This window comes from Onychostruthus taczanowskii, unplaced genomic scaffold (genome assembly GCF_017590055.1).
Source record: "Onychostruthus taczanowskii isolate IOZ18803 unplaced genomic scaffold, ASM1759005v1 scaffold12, whole genome shotgun sequence".
NCBI classification, from domain to species: Eukaryota; Metazoa; Chordata; class Aves; order Passeriformes; family Passeridae; genus Onychostruthus; species Onychostruthus taczanowskii.
This window is the reverse complement of record NW_024498351.1, coordinates 14,062,250-14,081,856: the sequence shown is the minus strand read 5'-3', so window position 1 is coordinate 14,081,856 and position 19,607 is coordinate 14,062,250.

Genomic DNA, 19,607 nt, shown 5'->3' with positions numbered 1-19,607 from the left:
AACTATGCTTCAGATACTAAGGTCAGCCTTTTGGTCATTGGTGTAGGTGAACAAACTATTTACCTACTGCCTTTGTTATTCAATTGGTATTTAAACAAGTGTTACTTAAAAAAGTGCCGTTATTGTGTCAATGACAAATGCTTTCACTGTTGATGCATGATGCACATGCTCAGCCCTTGAAACCTGAAGCTCAAGATCAATCCTCTCAGCACTTAAAAAAATCTTCAGATCTGCCAAGACATGCAGTACTATTGCTTCTCATAAGTTGATGCCTGACACAGCACTGGATCCTTCAAAGCCGACTTCGAAGGGGAATAATGGAAAAAGAAACAGGGTGTTTGCCCAAGGCACCAACATTTGGGAAATTTGCAGTGTTTTATTCAGCCAGCTACAGGTGTTTCTGCTGTGTTCCAGGAAGCCTCAAGACTTCACACTTTGAAGTTGCATCATGGTACCATGACATGGTTAGGAATCAAGATGCCTCAGGATAGCCTTGAAGGACAGCAAAGACCCTAGTTGTAAATACATATAGTGGACACAAACTTATAGCAATTGAGTGATAGGCTGAAGAGAACAGGGTGATTCTTAATGGTACCAGAAATAAAACTTGTTCTTAAAATTCAGAATTTACACTTGCCTACAGAAATGTCAAATTTGAGGCCATCCTGATCCTAACTGCTTAACATTTCACTTCTGAAGTGTAGAGCTTAAATCAATTTACCTTTCAATCTGCTACCGAATGCTGATTTTTTCCATCTCAATGCACTGAGAGAACTTCAAATTGAGGTTGTGCTAGAAGTTGTTTTGTTCAGTTCACTAAATTCAGTTGATGAAATCATAGAAGGTCCTTGGCTGAGATATTCAAAACAGCCTCCTGGAAGCATCACTCCCCATACTGAATGCCTTTTTCTTGGGAGCCAAACCACTCGTGCCCAGCAGTTGTATAATGTCTCCTCATACTTGTGTGGCTTTGGATGTAGGAATTCCCCTCCCTTATGGGAAAAAGGGTTAATCCTAACTAATTCTCAGCACAACCTAATTCTCTACACAAAACCTGCTGACATTTCTGACAACACTATAGGAATATATTGGCAGAACATCTATATGCTTTGCATCAGAGAAACCAAAATCATTGAAATTAACTAACTCAGAGGTAGTACTAACAAACAGAACTATTGGAAAGATAGTGTTAATGAGTAGTGCTGCTATAGGATTCAATATAGTATATCAAACCACTGGTTGGTAAGCTTTCTTGCTACAGCACTGGTCTACATCTGCTGTTTTCTTAAATAACAATCACACTGTGTAACTTCACATCCAGAAGTGGAAAAATATTTCATAAATACTGAGGGGGGGGGGGGGGGGAAGAAAAAGGCAAGTAATAAGATTGCAAGAAATCCTGAATTTAGCTTAAGAAAACAACTGAACTAACAGTAAAGAGCAAATACTAAAGTAACACTGCTATCTTGCAGCAAGGCAAAGCTGTGGCTAAAGCAGCTATGCATGGTAGGAAAGAGACCAGAGCAAATTTCTCACATGTCAGACAAGCCCCAAGGTACTATCATATACCTGACATCCACTGCTGCTGAGTGAGTTTGTATGGTTCATGGAGCATCTTTGTCTCCATTGCAGCAAGTGGCTTTAGTTCTGACACCCCAACTGGATCAGGGGAGAACCACCTTCTCCTGAAGAAAACATCTGGTAAATCAGAGACACCACAAGCTGTGACTAATGGGATGCACTAAATGCAGTATCTTGTGATTTGCAATGAAATTTGAGCAGTTATTGTCATGTTCTGTTTTCCAGGAGAAAGGCGGTCTGTCAGATTTCTCACAAAAAGATTTTGCATAAGGGACACTGGAGTGCAGGAGACAGGCAGTGCTCATATCCCCAGATTTTTAAGGAGCTCATGGCAAGATCAGGGCATATGAAGCACTCTATTCAGATGTTGTGACTCGTATGTCACTGGTAGAAAAGAGAGGCTTTGCCCAGTTCTAGTCACTGCAGTTTGAAGTGACCGTGTCTTGTCATAAGCACAGAACATGGAGGTAACCAAGTCTGGTGCCATACAGGCTCCAGCCCCAGGTGGTATGGGAGGAAATACAGACTGCAAAAACTTAGGCATAAGAAAGAGTCAAGTTTTATTACTGCGAGAAAACTCCCAAGAATATAGAAAAAGAAACAGAGGAGAAAATTAAACACATGGGGACAAATGATGTAAATATAATGTTTCAGAATTTATATTTTTATTCTGTTCTGTTAACATACAGGTGGCTTTTTAAAATTATATATGAGGAGCACTGCATGAAGAAGCCATTCTGAAGGTGTACAACTCATCTAGCAGGGAATGGAGGAGAGAAACGGACTGCAGCTGAAGAGAGGAGGAACAAAAAGGGGGAAGACAATTATGGCATGAGAACGGCTTGAAGTAAGGTTGAGACAAAGGTCAAACTTTAATGGTATTGTCTAAATAAGAATCTCTCAAAATCTTTATCCATGAATTGGAAGAATTGAATTTAAGATTTAAAGCATTTGTATAGAAAGCATGGCACTAGAGATGGCAAACTCAAAAGTAGAACCACTAAGAGAGTTGACGCTGCGTGCAAGATACTTCATTCCTTAACACCCTATATATATTGGAAAATAAAATAATAAATACAATTAATACCACTGGAAATTAAATTTGTGTGCATGCAAGCATACATGCACACAAATACATGCAAAGCTGTAGATACTATGATAAAAGGCTGAAACAAACCCATTGACTATAACAGCACGTTGACTGCATGTGAAAATACATCTGGGACACAATATCTATCTAGATATATACGTATGCATGTCCTTTTTAGAGATCACACAGAGAATCGTCACATTCAAGATGGCTGTTTCTACTTGTATGCCTAATTCATCCAATATTCCTTGGGGAAAAAAAACCCCTGTTCCTGCCACAATATGACTATGAATACAGTTTTAAAAAATGGTATTACTTTTTAATGTGTACAAGTAGCTAGACCAAAATTACAATTTTTATGAGATTATGAAAAAAAACCCAAGTTTTTAATGCACCTATAGTTGCACATGTTAGAGGAATGCAGACATATATATGTAAATACATCAGATTTTTTATGCTGTTAGTACCCATTTTGAACTTTATTAGCTGTAAGCTCTTCTAGGCAGGGACTTTTGCCTTCCCAGTTGTTCGCCAAGAGCAATGCATACTGTTTGCGTAATGTTAAGTACTAATACCAATTAGTAATTGAGGTTGCTATGTTAGTAATTTACATCTTGAGATGAAACACAACATGTTTTGGCCAAGAATGTATACAGAACATCCTAACAGAAAATCTGCTCCACCAGCTGGAAACAACCAGTGTAGTTATCAGAAATCAAGAAACACTGACTATAGATTATTAATTTGGGGTGGTGGCATTTTTTATGTTTTTTTTTTTTTTTTTAATGGTTGTTGTTTTTTTCGTTTATTGGTCTATTTTTTTGGGTTTGGGTTTTGCTGGCGTTTTTTTTTAAGAAAAACAATGCTGTAATTGCTATGATCAACTACAGTCCAAAGTCACAAAACAAAACTAGAATTCACACTTTGTGGAGAATATTCAAATACAAAACTCAAAGGTTTAGAAACCAAAATAATGTAAAAAGAATCTTCTCAATTTACATTTAAAAACTAGTAATTGTGGCATTTTTGTATTTTTGTCTTCAAGAAACCGAAGAATAGCTCCCAAATGTTAATGCTCACAGAGCATGCTAGAGCAGAAACCCTAGGTACTAGAGGTTTCATGCCAAATGAGCAGAAATTAACAAAGTATTCTCTGTACAGACCAATGTTCTTCGGCACATGCAAAGAACATCCCTATACATGACAACAATTTTATTTACATCACTAAATGTAGTGATGTAAAAGCATATCTACATCCCTAAGCACAGTAAAACACAACTAGTTAGATGAAATCAAGATTTATGTAATAGTAGCATGTGGTAACTCAGCAACTGAATTACCACTTGCTGAGAGTTCCCTCATGGCTTTTGCCTGTGGGGATTTGACCCCAAATATCTATTATAATGCAGTATTATTCACAGCAGCAAAACAGGCACGAAAACATCAACAGGAAAAATCTCTTCATCTGCTGGGAACTTCTAAAGTCTATCCACGCCTCCCAAGGTAGAAAAAACACAATTTCATTTTCTTCTTTCAAACCTATTCAAGATTTAAGTGCCATCGTAGTGTTAAGGGGGTTTATTAGCTACTATAGAGGTGAAAGCAATTTATTCCCCATATTTGTTATGATTGTACTTTAAATAAAACTGCCCCCTAAGACTGCAAAAAAAAGTAACTATGTTCCTACATAATATTTTTTTTTTTTTTTTTGTTCCAAGACCAATTTGCATTTTTTTCTCTGAAGTTGAGGTCTCGCACTGGTTATTTACTGTGTTATCGTCAATAAGGAAAGGAGTAAAACCAGATAGGAAACTTGGATTTCTCATTAATTAATGAATATGATAGCACAGAATTTTTCACAGAATCACAGAATACTCTGAGTTGGAAGAGACCCAGATGGATCACTGATCCACATCTCAAATGAATGGCCCCTACAGGCATTGACCCTGTGACCTTGGCCTTGCTCTAAAAGGTTTCTAAGAACAATACAACTATTTTCAGTGTAATGGGCTTGAAAACCCATACCTTTTAAAAATATTTTCATTTCCATTTTCTCCATGTGAGCTTTGAAAAGCAACGTAACACACAGAGCTTCCTGGTACATTTTTTTTCCCTCTAGCTAGAATTAAAGATCTTTGTAAGAAGGCTACCAAATATTTACATGCACACACACACACACATAAGTACATATAATCTTTAATTGAATTAATCTAATGGGCTGTTGTGTGGTAACCTCATGGCTCAACCTATGCTCTTTGGCCCGCTTCCTTTCTTACAGCAATACTGTATTATTTATTTATGATTCCTGCATGACAAAACAACTTACTGAATCAATTAGGTTTTTCCATTTACTCCCTAAAATCAAGATAAGCTTTAGAAAAGACAGATCTAACACACAAAGGCAAACTTCATAACATAGAAAGATGCAATCTCTAAATACAGGAGAACAAAATTGCAGTAATGTAAAGTAAATACAATATTTATCGTAAATGTGAAGTCTAAACTACATGCTAGAAAACTGGTGAAAAACTGAGAAATTACAAGATGATTCTGAAGGACTTATCTGAAAATACAAATTTCAGACAGAAGCATATTCTATGCACTGACCAGAATGTTTGCCAGAAAACACTTGTAAGATCTGTGTAAATAATTTGTCTGTACTAGATGGGTTAGGGAGCCAGAGATTGCGACAAGAGTGGAAAAAAAGTGTCAGAAATATTTCATACACAAGACATACTTAGATAAATACAGTGGTTTTACACTCAGAGTACTTCAGTAAACAAGATAAAAGCAATACCTTTTTAGAACTGAAACTGCACCACTGTTTTCCTAATAGAGTCCAATGCTCTGACATTTTGGCCTAACATCCAAGTACGGTCATCTAACAATACAACTCACACAGCCTCTAGGTCGACCCTCTTAAAAGACCATCACTTGTAATTAAATAATTTTAAAATGCAATACTTATCTAGATTCAATAGAAGATTTTGTCATTACTGCTAAATCCTTGTTAAATCTGGTGGACCATTAGCAGTGTACTGATGGAAACCCCAGGCACTGCCAATCATAGGTTGCTTCTTTCATCTAAAAAGCAGCTATAAAATTCTTGTGACCTCTCATAACAATACCCAAAGTTTTAAAATGCTGGACATGATTAGCTTGGAGGAATGTTTGCTTCAAAACACAAAGGAAGTCTGAGACAAGACTTTGCAAGGATTTTTAAAATAACAGAACCAGTTGGTGCTTAATAGCATACACACATGAAAGACAAAATCTGCATGCTGCTCGTATTATGCATATACGAGTTCAGTTTGCTCTCTAGTACCCAAATGCATCTTGCAAATCCCTGTCCCTTTTGAATGTCCCATAAAAGGAGGGATCACTAGCAAGCTGGCTTACTCAGCGGGTTAACAGGAAGAAAAAGCACGACACCTCTCAGAAGTAACTCGGAACGCGTGCTTGCCATTTGATACGAGCAATCCTACAAACCTCCACAGTGCTGCTGAGGCATCTTTGGCAGGAATCAGCATCACCATGACACCTCAGAACCAGGGCATGATTGTAACTCCAGCACTGCCTCCCCCCTGCCCACGCTTCTCCCCTGCCTGCTCATCTTGTTTAGAGCAGCATCAGTTCATATATTGAGCTGTTCTGTCTTCACACACAAGTCAGACTACAGAAATTATTCCAGCAAAGAGGTAACAGACTTATCACATTTGTGAAGGATGACTTCCTCCTGGCACAAAACACATCTGAGCTGCCCACAGTTTTCCCAACATATTCTGAAGGTGAGATGAAAAAAAAACCAAAACAACAAGACAAGCCAAACAAAAACCACCAAAAACATCAAAACAACCACCCCTCCCAAACCCCAACAAACAAAACAAACAGTCCTAGAGAAGCCAACTTTTTTTATACTCAGTTTCATTATGTTTTGTTTAAAGATATTTCATCAAAATACAATTACATTCTTGAAAAAGAAAATGTTGAAAAAGATGGAAAAGACCAGCTTAAATTTGTAAACTGAATTAAGTTTCTGAAATAAACAGGAAGTAGGAACAAAGATTGTGAAACACCTGATGAAACAAAACCAGAAAGAATCAGATTCCCTAAAGCAGATGTTACCCTAAATTTGAAGTAATCTGCCTGTGGTTACTAAAAATAACCTTTCAAAACAGAAATATGATGGTGAAGTCAACAGAAGAAACATAAAGCAAATACGACGCCTTAATGAAGAGCCAAACAGAAGTCATAACCAATTTTATCAAGCTCTAAATTTCAGATAAAGTTTGCATTTTCAGTGCCTTTACAGACATTGCAGAGTGCAGTTTTAGAAACATAAAAGAAGGAATTTTATGTATTAAATATTAAAAATAATGCTAATTTCCTTGGTTGCTCCTGAACTACTAGTAATAATCAATTTTGGTTAGCAGTTGAAACCCTTTATGTGTTTTTTCCTTGAACTGCATATGGCAGTTTTCTTATAAAATTATTTCCTATAAGATTTCTGCTACTGTTTTAACCTTTAGACACACATGCTGCCATATCATGTCACTACTTTTTGAAAATGGACAGGCTTCTATTTAAAGAGATTGAAGGTATTATATAAAATTACTGCAAAGAAACAATATTCTTTATGGTTTTTCATGTTTCTTTATGTTACATAAAAGACACAACCTGGTGTATTTATGCATTTTAATATGAAATATTGGATAAATAGGAGTTAATAATATCAAACTAGGTTTCAAACAGATAAGTAGCAAATGGCTTCTTACTAAATAACAAGGATTTTATAGTAAGAGAATTTTATAGCTTTGTTATAGTTAAATTTTAAACATTCAAAAAGGAAGTTATACATTTCGAAATGGTAAGATTTGGCATTAGCTAAGTCTTGTATTGGACAAGGCCATCTGATAAGATGAAGAGACGTGTCCATATTTCTTTCCAGGGGAAAACGTTTAGTTCAGAGAGTCCCTCCTTAAGTAACAAGACAAACATCATAAAACTTGGTCATACTCTATTCAATGTAGTAAATTATGCTTTGAAATAGTTGCACAGAATTTGATAGTATATGTATGTGGTAAAACAAAAATGCATCAAAGTCTACTTTATGCTTAAAAAGTGGTTAAAGTATAGATCACTTAAAAATAATATAAACACAGTTACATTTCATAGTTGCTTCCACAACGAAAAACACCTGTAAAATATCAAACAGGCCAGAATTTGACTCCAGACATTAAGGAGTTCCTCTGTCTAGGATTTTTGAGTGCTTCCTTGGCTCTTAATTCCACATTTGTCAGATTTTAGCGTGACTTTTTTCCCCTCTATATTATGAAGCCTTTCTGTACAAGGTACAGCAGTGCTGTGTCAACTGTCTAATTCAACCTTTTCCTGTCTAAAGCTAAAGACTCCAATATATAATTCTGACACTTGGGATCTTACCCTTTCCCATTATAAAATGTCTCTTTTTGGTTAATGACATGAAATATTAAAAAGCATAGGATAAACTTCATGTTGCTTTGCACAAGATAAATGACGGACGATCAGATGACCTTTTTAGTGGCAAAATATTGCTTTAGATGAAACTTAAGAAAGAAGAGTAAAATAATAATTTTGCATAAGAAAATGCTAGGAAAAAACTTCTCTTTGAAAAAAAACCCCAACTTTTCTTTCTGAAAAAATAACGTTTGATAAAAATATACTACATTTGTGTTATTCTGCATAACTGTCATGCATTTTTTGTGTTAGTGCTATTTCTGCAATCTCTACAAAAAACCTTACATTTCAGGAATAAATATTAGTAGAAGTTACACTGGAGCATCCCTTGAGATAGGAGAAAATACCTTCTTTAAAAGTAATCTTAGGAATGAGGATTAAAGAGATAACTTAAAGCTTCATTTCTTTTATCTTATCACATCTGGGCTCCCTCATAGGAAACGAAGCGATAACCACTGCTGGAAAGAAAAACATAGGACACCCTTCTTCCAGGCTGCATCCTTTTAGATCAGGTGATGGAACTCCAGAAAGGAGGAAATGTATTTTCTTCTTTTTAACTACCACAATTCTCTCAGTAAAATGTTTGTAAATCCACAGGATTAGAATGTAAAATTTTGTACAGAATCCTACAGGGAAGGGCACTGAGTATTGGTAAGATGTATGCATAGAGCACAGAGGAGATCAGAAGGTGAGGCTGAAACTGGAGAAGTGAAGACCAAAAACACTTCTTGACTGCTGCTCAAAGAACACGTGAAAAATTACATGGCATGTGTCAATAATGGGCTGTGACCCAGACCTGTGTGATTCTAGCTGTATGTCCAAAAAGGTGGTCCTGGGATACCTGTAATTACACACTGTGCAGAGTGTAAAGTTTGCTTTACTGAATTTTCTTCAATGTTTGGCAAATGTTTCTAAAGAATGAGTCAATAATATTCTTACACGTTTCATTTTAGAACAGCCACCTTATCTTGTGGATTAGTTATCAACCATAACATATTCTCAATTGTATTTTCTGTCGACAATTTTGTCACTGTTGTACACCTGGGGGTTGTGCCCTATTTGCCTTTTCACACTGAATAGCAGATCAGTAGAATGTAATTATCTGTAAAGTGTTTATCAATATGAGCTAGGATTCCACACACTAATGTTTTAGCAATCTCCTCAGTAGTTATATCTACTGTTTCTGCTCTGGGAACTATTCTGAAGCATTAATAAACACCATTTCAGATATCTTGCACAAAATAAACTGTACTGCATTTAATAGTCTTTGAAAATTATATTAGTCCACATGAATGAAAACCTGAACTTTGCATAATGTCTGACACAATAATCTAGTTAGCATTTCAGTACAGAATGAGAAATATTGTAAAAACAAAATATAACAGCATGGAACCATGAATCCCAAAAGATACAATTTAGCAGGTTTTAACTAATTCCAAATTTTATTTTTTTCCCCCAAAGTAAAATTACAGATAAGTAAGTCTTGACTGCATTTGAGGAAAAATATCTAGGAAAACCAAATTCACTTAAAGCTGCAGATACATATCGTGGATGAGTTAAACATGAACCAGCAATGTGCCCTTGCCTAAAAGAAAGTAAATGAGATCCTGGGCTGCATGAGGCAAGTCACTGCCAAGAGCTCAAGGGAAGTGAGTTTTCCCCTCTTCTCAGATACCATCTCAGATGCTGGGTCCAGTTCTGGGCTCCAGTTCACATGAAAGATGTGGAGCTACTGGCATAGTCCAGGAAAGGGCCATTGAGATTATTAAGGGACTTTCACAGACTTCCAAAGATGATTTAGGAAAGCTGAGAGAATTGGTGCTTCAGCCTGAAAAAAGAAGGCTCAGTGATATCACATCAGTGTGTTTAAATATCTGAAGAGATGCTGCAAAGAACACAGAGAGAAGCCCTTTCTAGTGGTGCTCATTGACAGGACCAGAGGCAGCAGGGACAAACAAACACATGAGAACCCCTCAGAATATAGGGGAAGATTTTATTGTCCTGAGTACTGGAACACAGCCCTCAGCAAAAGGATTGAGAAATCTCCATCGCTGGAGGTACTAAAGGCCACCTGGACAGGGTCCCGAGCAACCTGCCCTAGATGGTACTGCCTGAGCAGAGGTGTGGAAACAGATGACCTTCAGGGGTCCCTGCCAACCTCAACCATTCTGTGATTCTATCTTTACAAAGGAAAACAATGAGTTTGTTCATCTGAGCTGAAAAAAATCATTGACTTAAGAACTAGTGGGTTGTGAAACCTGTCAAAAGGAACCTTATCTACCATGGAAGTTAGGAATTAATTATCAGCTGAGACTGACAATTATTTTAGGGGAGGAAACGTTTTAACATATATTCTAAAGAAAAAATACAGTTTATCTTATCTTTATTAATAATAATATATATTTTTTCCCTTCATGCACCTAGTGTTCCAACACATCACAAGAAGAATCTGTATAAATTACTAAACTAGTTGGCAAAACAATTATTTCATACAAGCTAGGCATTCGACAAGTTTGTAGTTGTCATTAAGCAAACAGAAGTAACAAAAAAAAGCAACTAGTAACAGTAACATAAAAACAAACAGTAAAAAAATGCCACAGTGAAATTCTTAAAGCTTCAAGACTCATTTAGAACTTATACAGATGACTGAAAATTGTTTCTGTAAATACTTTATTAACAAGCTTCTCTGAGTAGTAGAAGGGTTCTGATTCTGAAAAGAATTCATTTCTTAATTTAAAGCATATGAATAATTCTCCTAAAATCTAAATAAACCAATCTAGGAATATATGCATACACACATTCATTTATTCATATGGACAGAGATATGGGCAACTGGTGACATTTTTTTCATGACTCAGGCCATGTTTTTCACTATGAATTACGAAAATCAGTCAGATTATACATTTCACTTCCATTTGCACCTTCTAATACTGCTATTCCTCCCATATGTGCACATGACACTTGAAGAATACTTGGTCATTGTTATTTGCACTGACACTTGGTCAGTGCAAATAAAAAGTGTTTTCTTTTAGGCCAAAATTAACCTATTTACTCTAAAGCACCTGTTTGAAACCCTACCTCAAATTATAAATTCTATCATTTAAGTATTACACACAGGTACACAATTACAATTGTGTACACAAAGTACACAAGTACACAAAATCCCTTGCAGTCACTTTGCGAAGAAGAGAAATTTTAAAAGTAATTTTAATATTTTTCTTTTTATCATTAGGAGTTGAGTCTGTGTGTATACACAGCATTTATAATTTGATAAGAAACTAGCTTTTTTTTTAAGCTTTCGAAATTATATCTTTTATGCCTGGGTCTGCTTCTTAAAAAAACCAACCAAACAAAACAACACCAAAAAATACCCCCACCAACAAAAAAAAATGCAACAAGCCAGAATGATGCTTGTCTGACCAGCAGGATTTTCCAATCTCATACTCCTTCAAGTTTGAAATACATATATTTTTCTTAAAAAAACGTAACTGACAACTACTACCACCCCAAAAAAAAAAAGCACTTTTACAGAGATATAATATACAAACAGATTGAAAAACAAGTGAAGGATGTGCAATAGAGCAAGGAAAATATAACTAAATTAAATTCTTCTGTCTGTAAAATGACATCTTTTCTCTAAATATTAAGCACTATACCAAGAATCCTAAATTATATCAAAGGCTAAAATATCAAAGACAAGCACACACAGTACTTATTTTTCTGTCTTCTTGTAGGCATATGATTATTTACCACCCAACAGGTAATTATCCACTTTTCCTTTATTCTAAGCATCTATTCACTCCTCTCGAATATGTGATTTGCATAAAGATGATCTCCTGGGAATTTTGGCTCTATCTTAAAAATCATGATCAATTTCTGTGTAATCCAGCTGGATATGAAGCGAGATATGGCACATAGACGAATGGAAATGTAAGAAGCACCAAAGCGTGAAAGAAAGTCACCTTGAAGGGATGATACTGCAGCATATTTTGCCTAAGGTTTCACAGCTACATTTACACATGCATGTTCAAAACAAACTGCCTAAGCATAAACTATATGAACAATCACCTAACAGAGCAGCTAAACATTACCAGAATGTATATCCTAGCAAGGTTAAGTGTAAGTCAATTATGCCTTACTGATAATTTGGGTCTGTTTTTCTCTAATTAAGTTGACAAATAAACTCCTGCAGATCACTAAGGTAAATCTGGATATAAACTGGTTTTTTTTTCGGCAAAGGGCATCTGTATCTAATTTGCCATACAAAGGTTACAGCATGTTGACTATCTTCCTGAACCCCAAAGAAAAAGCACAAGGTTATCACTTTTGATTAATAGTTTTAAACCTCATGATGATGTTGTTCTAGAATGTAAATTTCTCCAATTTTGGTTGTAAATGTTATCTCAGAACTTCACTTAGTCTCTTCTGCCCCCTTCCGACCCAAAGTCTGGTAGGTCAGCCCCTTCTGCAAATAACACTAGGTGGCTAACTATACTTTTGTTAAAAGTGTATTTCTCAGAAAAAAAAAAAAAATCAGTACAGAATTCCCCATATAAAGCACCTAAGTTCAGATTTTGATTTCATGTAAAAGAACAAAAACTCCAGGGAAATGAATTCTGCATACTCCCAGCTGAAAAATGCCTTCTTCTACGCACATTTCAGAACCTTATTCAGTTCTCAGGGAACTAATATCAAGTATTTAAAAGAATCCATTTCTCCAACAGGGAAGAAGAAGACGTTGAAATCTTAATATAAACCCTGTTACAGAGACAGTAATCCATAGCTAATGATGAAAAAGGTATGGGTTTGAAAAGGGGAATGACTGAACCCCCAATGTCTAAAGAAAAACCCAAATCTTTCTAATGATTAACCATGGTACAATTTGTCTGAATATAATTTCAGTGGCTTGGACAGGTTTTAGTCTTTATAAGGGCACATTGATGACATTGAAAATACAAACAGGATACAACTGCATTGGAAAAAAAAAAGGCAGAAATACTTCAGGGTATCCTTCATAATGTGAGTGTTTATTGAGAAACATATTACAGATACCATGAGGTAATTTAATTGTTTTGTAAATAAGATAATGGTGTAGAATGGTGTATAAAACTGTGCCAAAAATCTTGCTGTTTAAAAAAAGGAATTATTTGCTTTAAACAGAAGCTAGAAGTAATTAAGAAAAATTTAAAAACAGTAAAAGTCACTTATTTAGCTCAATACAATTCTAATAATTTTGAGACCTAACCTAGAAATCAGGAATTTGTTTTTTTAAAGATATACTGATTCTAAACCTCAGCAAAATAGGCAGTGTATGAGAAAGGTATGTGTGAATAAGTTTCTTTTACAAGTGCATAAAATAATAGAAAAGGTATTTACACATATTTAGCCAAGATCTGAGAGCAATGTTTATACTTTTCATCACTAGACAGATCACACATTAAATTATAGCTTTATTAAAACCTTTTTTCCAGGTGAACATAAATTGCATACCACTGTACATATGTCACACAATAAAATGACTTATTTTAGAATTTGAAAGTATGAGAGGTAAAATGGTATTTATTTTCTTAGTATCACATATGGAGGAAGAAAATAGTGTATTGCCTCAGACATGTGCTACATGTCCACAGTTTCTCCATTTGTAATTTTACTCCAGAAGAATGTGGAATCCCCAAGTAAGGTGTACATAAACTTAAAAACAAAACGAAACCAAAACACACACCCCCCCCCCCAAAAAAAAAAAAAAAAAAAAAAAAAAAGGCACAAAACCCCACAAAACCAAAACAAAAAAAACCCCTGCAATTTTCAAATTTGAGTGCTGGAGAGTTAGCTTTTCAACACAGCCCTGTGCCTAAAACATGCAGACCTTTTGTTCTCTCCTTCCTTCACAGAAAGGCTCAGCTCTCCGAGACAATTTATGTGAAACGTATTCAAGAACATTACACTAAGAATGCCAGACAACAAAAAACTGAGCATGTTGGAACTACAGCTTTCTTCAGCATTGAACATCAACACAAATGAGAAATAATACACCGCTAGCAATTTAGCCAGCGGTATTAGCAGAATAAAGGAACAGAATTTGAAAGATTACTGTTGAATGAGATAAAATATGAAATTTAAAAGCCCTTTAAATAACGAGTTTCTTGCTGTTAAAATTTGCTACAGCTAGATAGCAAAACAATTACTTTCTGACAGATTGTGGGGAAAATAGCAACTTTATTTAAAGGGGAGACAAATTTAATACAGCTATTTCTTTCTTTATTTCCTCCTTTGTATTGCCACGCTTTCTGTGTGAGTGGCTGTCAGGGACTTCTATGGACAATAACAATACAGTAACAAAGGACTACAAAACATGGTGTTTCTGTAAGTGAACGACCAGTGGACATGCACAATGCTTCTGCTTCTTTTATAAAATTCCTGTTAAGAGTTGGTCAGGAAATAACATTTTGCCTTTTGAAAAGAAATAAAAATCACCAATGATTCCACTCCTCTTCTAAGCCACGCTTTTAGGGCACATCACCCTCTTTCTTTTAACTCTGCAACAGCAGCTAGAAATTTCTATATTCTCTGAAACACCACTCAACATTTTATAAAAAAATCTTCATCTAATTGAAAAAAAGGCAAAGACAGTGTGATGGATTTATTGAGTGGTCACTAACCCATCCTATTTCTTGGAATTAAATTCATTATTTGCCCAAATATCTTGTAACAGTAGTCTGTGTAAGTTTTCTTTCCTGCTGAAACTACAGACATTTCTAGCATGTTTGCTGCCCAACATGAAAAATTTTCAGTGTTTTTGAAGTAGAGTAGTATTTTTTTTTTTTTTTGTGCATTCTTTTTTTTAGTCAACTGGAAACCTCAGACAGGGATCCTGGGAGCATGAGTTATGTTTCTCACTTGTAGGTGTTTTTTTCAAAAAGAGCATGAAGGTATGCTACAGCTGTCACTCCTAAACACAATTTAAAAAGCATTTTTATGGATGGAATGAGGAGTTCTGGAGGGGAAAGCAGAAGAACGCCAGCCATGCAAACAGCACAGATGGAACAGTATTACAGTGAAGAGCCAAAATGGACTGGGAAGTAGAGCTCAGCCTGCAGCATGAGAAGGTTTCACCAGGCCCTGCAACCTGAGCTTGCATTAATCCAAAAGCTCCTCCTATCCCTCTCTCTTGTGACTGAAAACTCGCAGCTGCACACCAGCATCTACCCATCAGAGAAGAGAGAACAACTCAGCAACAAAACTATGCATAAACCCCTGCCAAACTTTAGGGCCCACCTATTTGTATTTACTCCCTGGAAATACACCTACAGTAAAACTAGAAACGCTTGAAGTGGTGCTACACCATTGCTGAGTTGATCATCCAAAACACTACATCATCTTGCACATACATGATGTATGAATAGCAGAAATGACAGATTGATAATTAGCAATAAATAACTATATAAACACCAAGATTACTGTACTTCAGGAGAGCAACATCAGTACAAAAAGAAACAGCCAGTAAGGAGTCTTAGGCAAAATAAGAGGTGAAAGGTTTTAAGTGATTTCAGAAGCCACACATTGGTTCCCAGAATGATTATAAGTATTTTGAATTTGAATTATAAGAATTTTGAATGATTTCTGGAAAACTGGTCCTGCATTATAGTAAGCTCATAGCTAGAACTACTTTAGAAGAAAAAGACTAGATTTCGTATATGTAGTAAAGGACACCCTACTTTGTTGGACTTCAGCATTTGACATTTCATGAAATTGTAAAGTGATAAATTGTAGTTTACTAAAAAAAGAGTGGACTGTTCATTAGTATTTTAAAAAAAACCATTCTAAACATATTGATTAAGAACATTTTCTAGTTCTATCTTTTCATATTTTAGTTGCTAAAAATATCATAATTCATATGCAAAAGAAGTGGAAATTCTGGTTTCAATTAATTTTGAGAAACTGTGTAACTGCATTTGCCTAGAAGTCCCCCTAATAAATGCAAATAATTTAAGTACCTTTTACTGTGTTTGGCTAAATGTGATAACTGCTTTTGGGGGTAATGAAGGTTTTGGCAGGTTTTTTTGTTTCTTTATTATGAAAGCAAATGATACATTTCAAGAACAAAACCACAAAACAAACACAAGCATGCTTACGGGGAAGATTCAGGGATCTGAAGGACATGAGAAAATGTTTTTTTATCTAAAGTAGTACTTAAACACTTTTCTTTGGAATATAATTTTATAAAAGTTAAAAAAAAAAAAGCATTAGAAAACAATTTGAAACACAGCTGCAAGATTACATCCAGAGCACTTAGCAGACAACATCTCTAAAGGAAAATTGCTACTGCAGAGGGGTAATGTCCAACCTCCAAAAACCTAGCCAAACTACATTGAAGAAATGTTAAGACACTGATACCTGCAAGACTCATTGGACCTAATACCTGTTTCTTGAGCCTTTATGGCCAAGAGGATACTGCCATAATACAGATTATACCCTCAATAAATTGCTTTAAACGAATTCTGTTAAGCCCATTGCATCATAAATTAACCTTAAATAAAAATGTCAGTTCAAAATCAAAACAAGAAAGAATTATGTAGGTAGCACCTTCCTTTAGCTCTACTGCAATACATCAGATCAAGAGAAAGCATGCACTTTTGCAGTTCTTTTGTTTTTATTCTTTGAGAGTACAGGCAAAAATTTTACTCATATCTTCAAAGAACATTGAGCTACAGCTGTTTCATATGAGCAATACTTTAAATAAGGCTTCAATTTTTTTACATATTACTCCATAATTTGAACAGGCCATATATTTCACACTTTTTTTTTTTTTTTTGCTTTTAACTCTCCATCTGTAAATGACTTTATCTTTGAGTTCTAGAAGCTCCTACATTCACTTCTTATGGTTCAACCAATTTTCTTGTCCATCTTTCACTAATGTTTCTTGCACTACCTAGGAATATCTATACACTTTTCCTGTACATGGTTTTACACTAAGTACCAGGCTATCCTACAGAATTATCTCCAAAATTTAATGAGCGAGTCAAGTAAATCAGATGGGAAGGATGACTAAATTTCTGCTTGTTGCACTGTAGGAATTGATTGAACATAATGCCAAGAGATCCTTAATAAAACAAAACCAGTTATAAATATCAGTACTAACTGGTGAACACATCACACCTTTAGCACCCCATTTAGACTCGTGGTTTACCATGACTTCCCATATAGTGGATTGATAAAATATACTCTTCCTCCAAAGAAAGGTGCATTGGGTTGTTCCCAAAGTGTTCTTTGTAGTAGTTTTATTCTGTCCACAAGTGTAATTCCTTGAAGCAATTAGACACTCCAAATACTTTGATTCTGTTGTGTAGGGTGTGTAGCTCTTGAATCAGATTAGAAGGAGGAGATCTGTTTCATAACCAAGAGCTACAGGTTTTATGAGACACAAACCTAACAACAACTATCTTTTCAAGAATCCCAAAAGCAAGTTTTGGAAGGGGCATTTAAAAAAACAATAGAGCAGCTGAAGATATTTACAGAAAACTCCTTCCATGTATCCATGTTGAGTGAGAAAATGCCTTAAAGGAAAATGAAGAAAAGTAATGAGTAGACCATGGAACAATCAGGTGTGTGCACTGGTGCCACAGTGTGAATAATGATGAAGGGGAGATCAGCTGCAAGTAGAAGCCACCTGACAAGCCAGAGATGTAAAGTGAGAAACAACTGGCTGGAAGAACAAAGTATTGCAAAGGGCTACATGGGGGGCAAAAATCATGTATACCATACCCTTCAGAAATGGAAATGACAGTGTTTGGGAGGATGAATTATCACAAGTGATTTAACTACATTGATAGAAGGACACCATTCATGAAAGTCTTTGGGAGTAGGATACATTTTAGATGGAGGAACTCAGAGCAATCATAATTATTTGGCACAGGCTGGATAGTAATATTGTAAGTACTAACTGAAATTATGAATACAACCTCTGCAAGGCATACTTGCCAATTTCTCAATATTAGCCACCTGATTAATAATTATATATTGATTGAAATCTTTTATTGGTCATCTCAAATTGAATTTCAATTTGACTTGTTAGCTAACAAAATTAAACTATACTTTTAAAAGGCTTTTGAAGTTATTGGACATTTCAATTCATAGTGAACTATTCAAGAAGATTTTGACAAACATCAAAGCACTGACTGAAGTAGCTGAGAACTCTTTTGTTAGAAGGAAGACACAAAACTAAATTCAGTGGCTGGAAGTTGAAGCTAAATAAAAAGGTGACTAAAAGTATACTCTATAACGAAACTTTCCAATCTTCCTAGCCTTTTTCATTACTTGTGTTGAATTGCTTGGGAGTCACTTGAAATCTGTATCAGGTAACTTTCCAAACAACCTTCTCCCACAGAAGTCCTAATCTTACTTATTGTAATTTATTGGTGTTTACTAAATACTATTTATAGCACAAGAGTGGTTCTTGCTTTCTGTGGTTATTTCAAGCAATGACTTTGCTGTTAGTTGTGGGGTTTTTGTTTATTTGTTTTCTAAATAAACTTGCTCTCTTAATGCTCATTATTAAACATGTACCAAAACCAGTTTTGGAGTCTCCAGGATAAGGCAGACATAATGGAGGAAGGCCATTCAAAAGCTATCAAGACAGTCAAGAGTAAAGAAGCAGAGAGGAACAAAGTTGTTCAAACTTAAAGGAAATCCAAGGGGAAAGCCAGTTGATGTTTACAACCACATAGTTAAGATTAAGTGAAATGCCTCTCAAATGCATAGAGGCAATGGGCACATGTAGAATATGGGAAATTTTAATTCAGTAAAGGAAAGAGCTTACTCACAGGGAGGGCAGTTGCACATGGAACAGAAGCTAAAAGATAACTATGCTACATCCATCCTTGGAGACACTCAAAAATCCAATAATGCAAAGCCTTGAAGAACTTGACCCAATTGGCCCCACTATAAGCATGAGGTATCCATGAGAATTGAGATGGGCAGGCAGCCAGAACAACCACAAATCACTGCTGAAATACAAACAGCACATTTCAATACCCTCACTACCCAGAGGATCCCAGAGCAACACCCAGCAGAGGCACACAAGCAGGGGCACAGGCCCTGTCAGGCTCAGTCCATCCCAGCCCACGCCACAGCTGCTGTTGGCACCCCTTTAGCGAGGGTCCACACACACGTGGCTTAGCAATATGCTGTGATCTCCCTGTGCTTTCTATGAGCTCTGAGCTTTGGTCTCTCTAACAAGACAGGAAGCACAGCTGTGACAGGAGCTTGCAGAGACTTGGAGGCACTATCTCTCTCTCTCTCTTTATATATATCTGTTATGTCTAGGCAGAGATTCTACTTCTCAAAACACAGACGATAAACAACAGTAGACATAACACATGGGGTTTCCTTCACTTTTACTCTCCAGGCTTCAGCATCCCCAGCTGCAAGGTCACTTAAGACA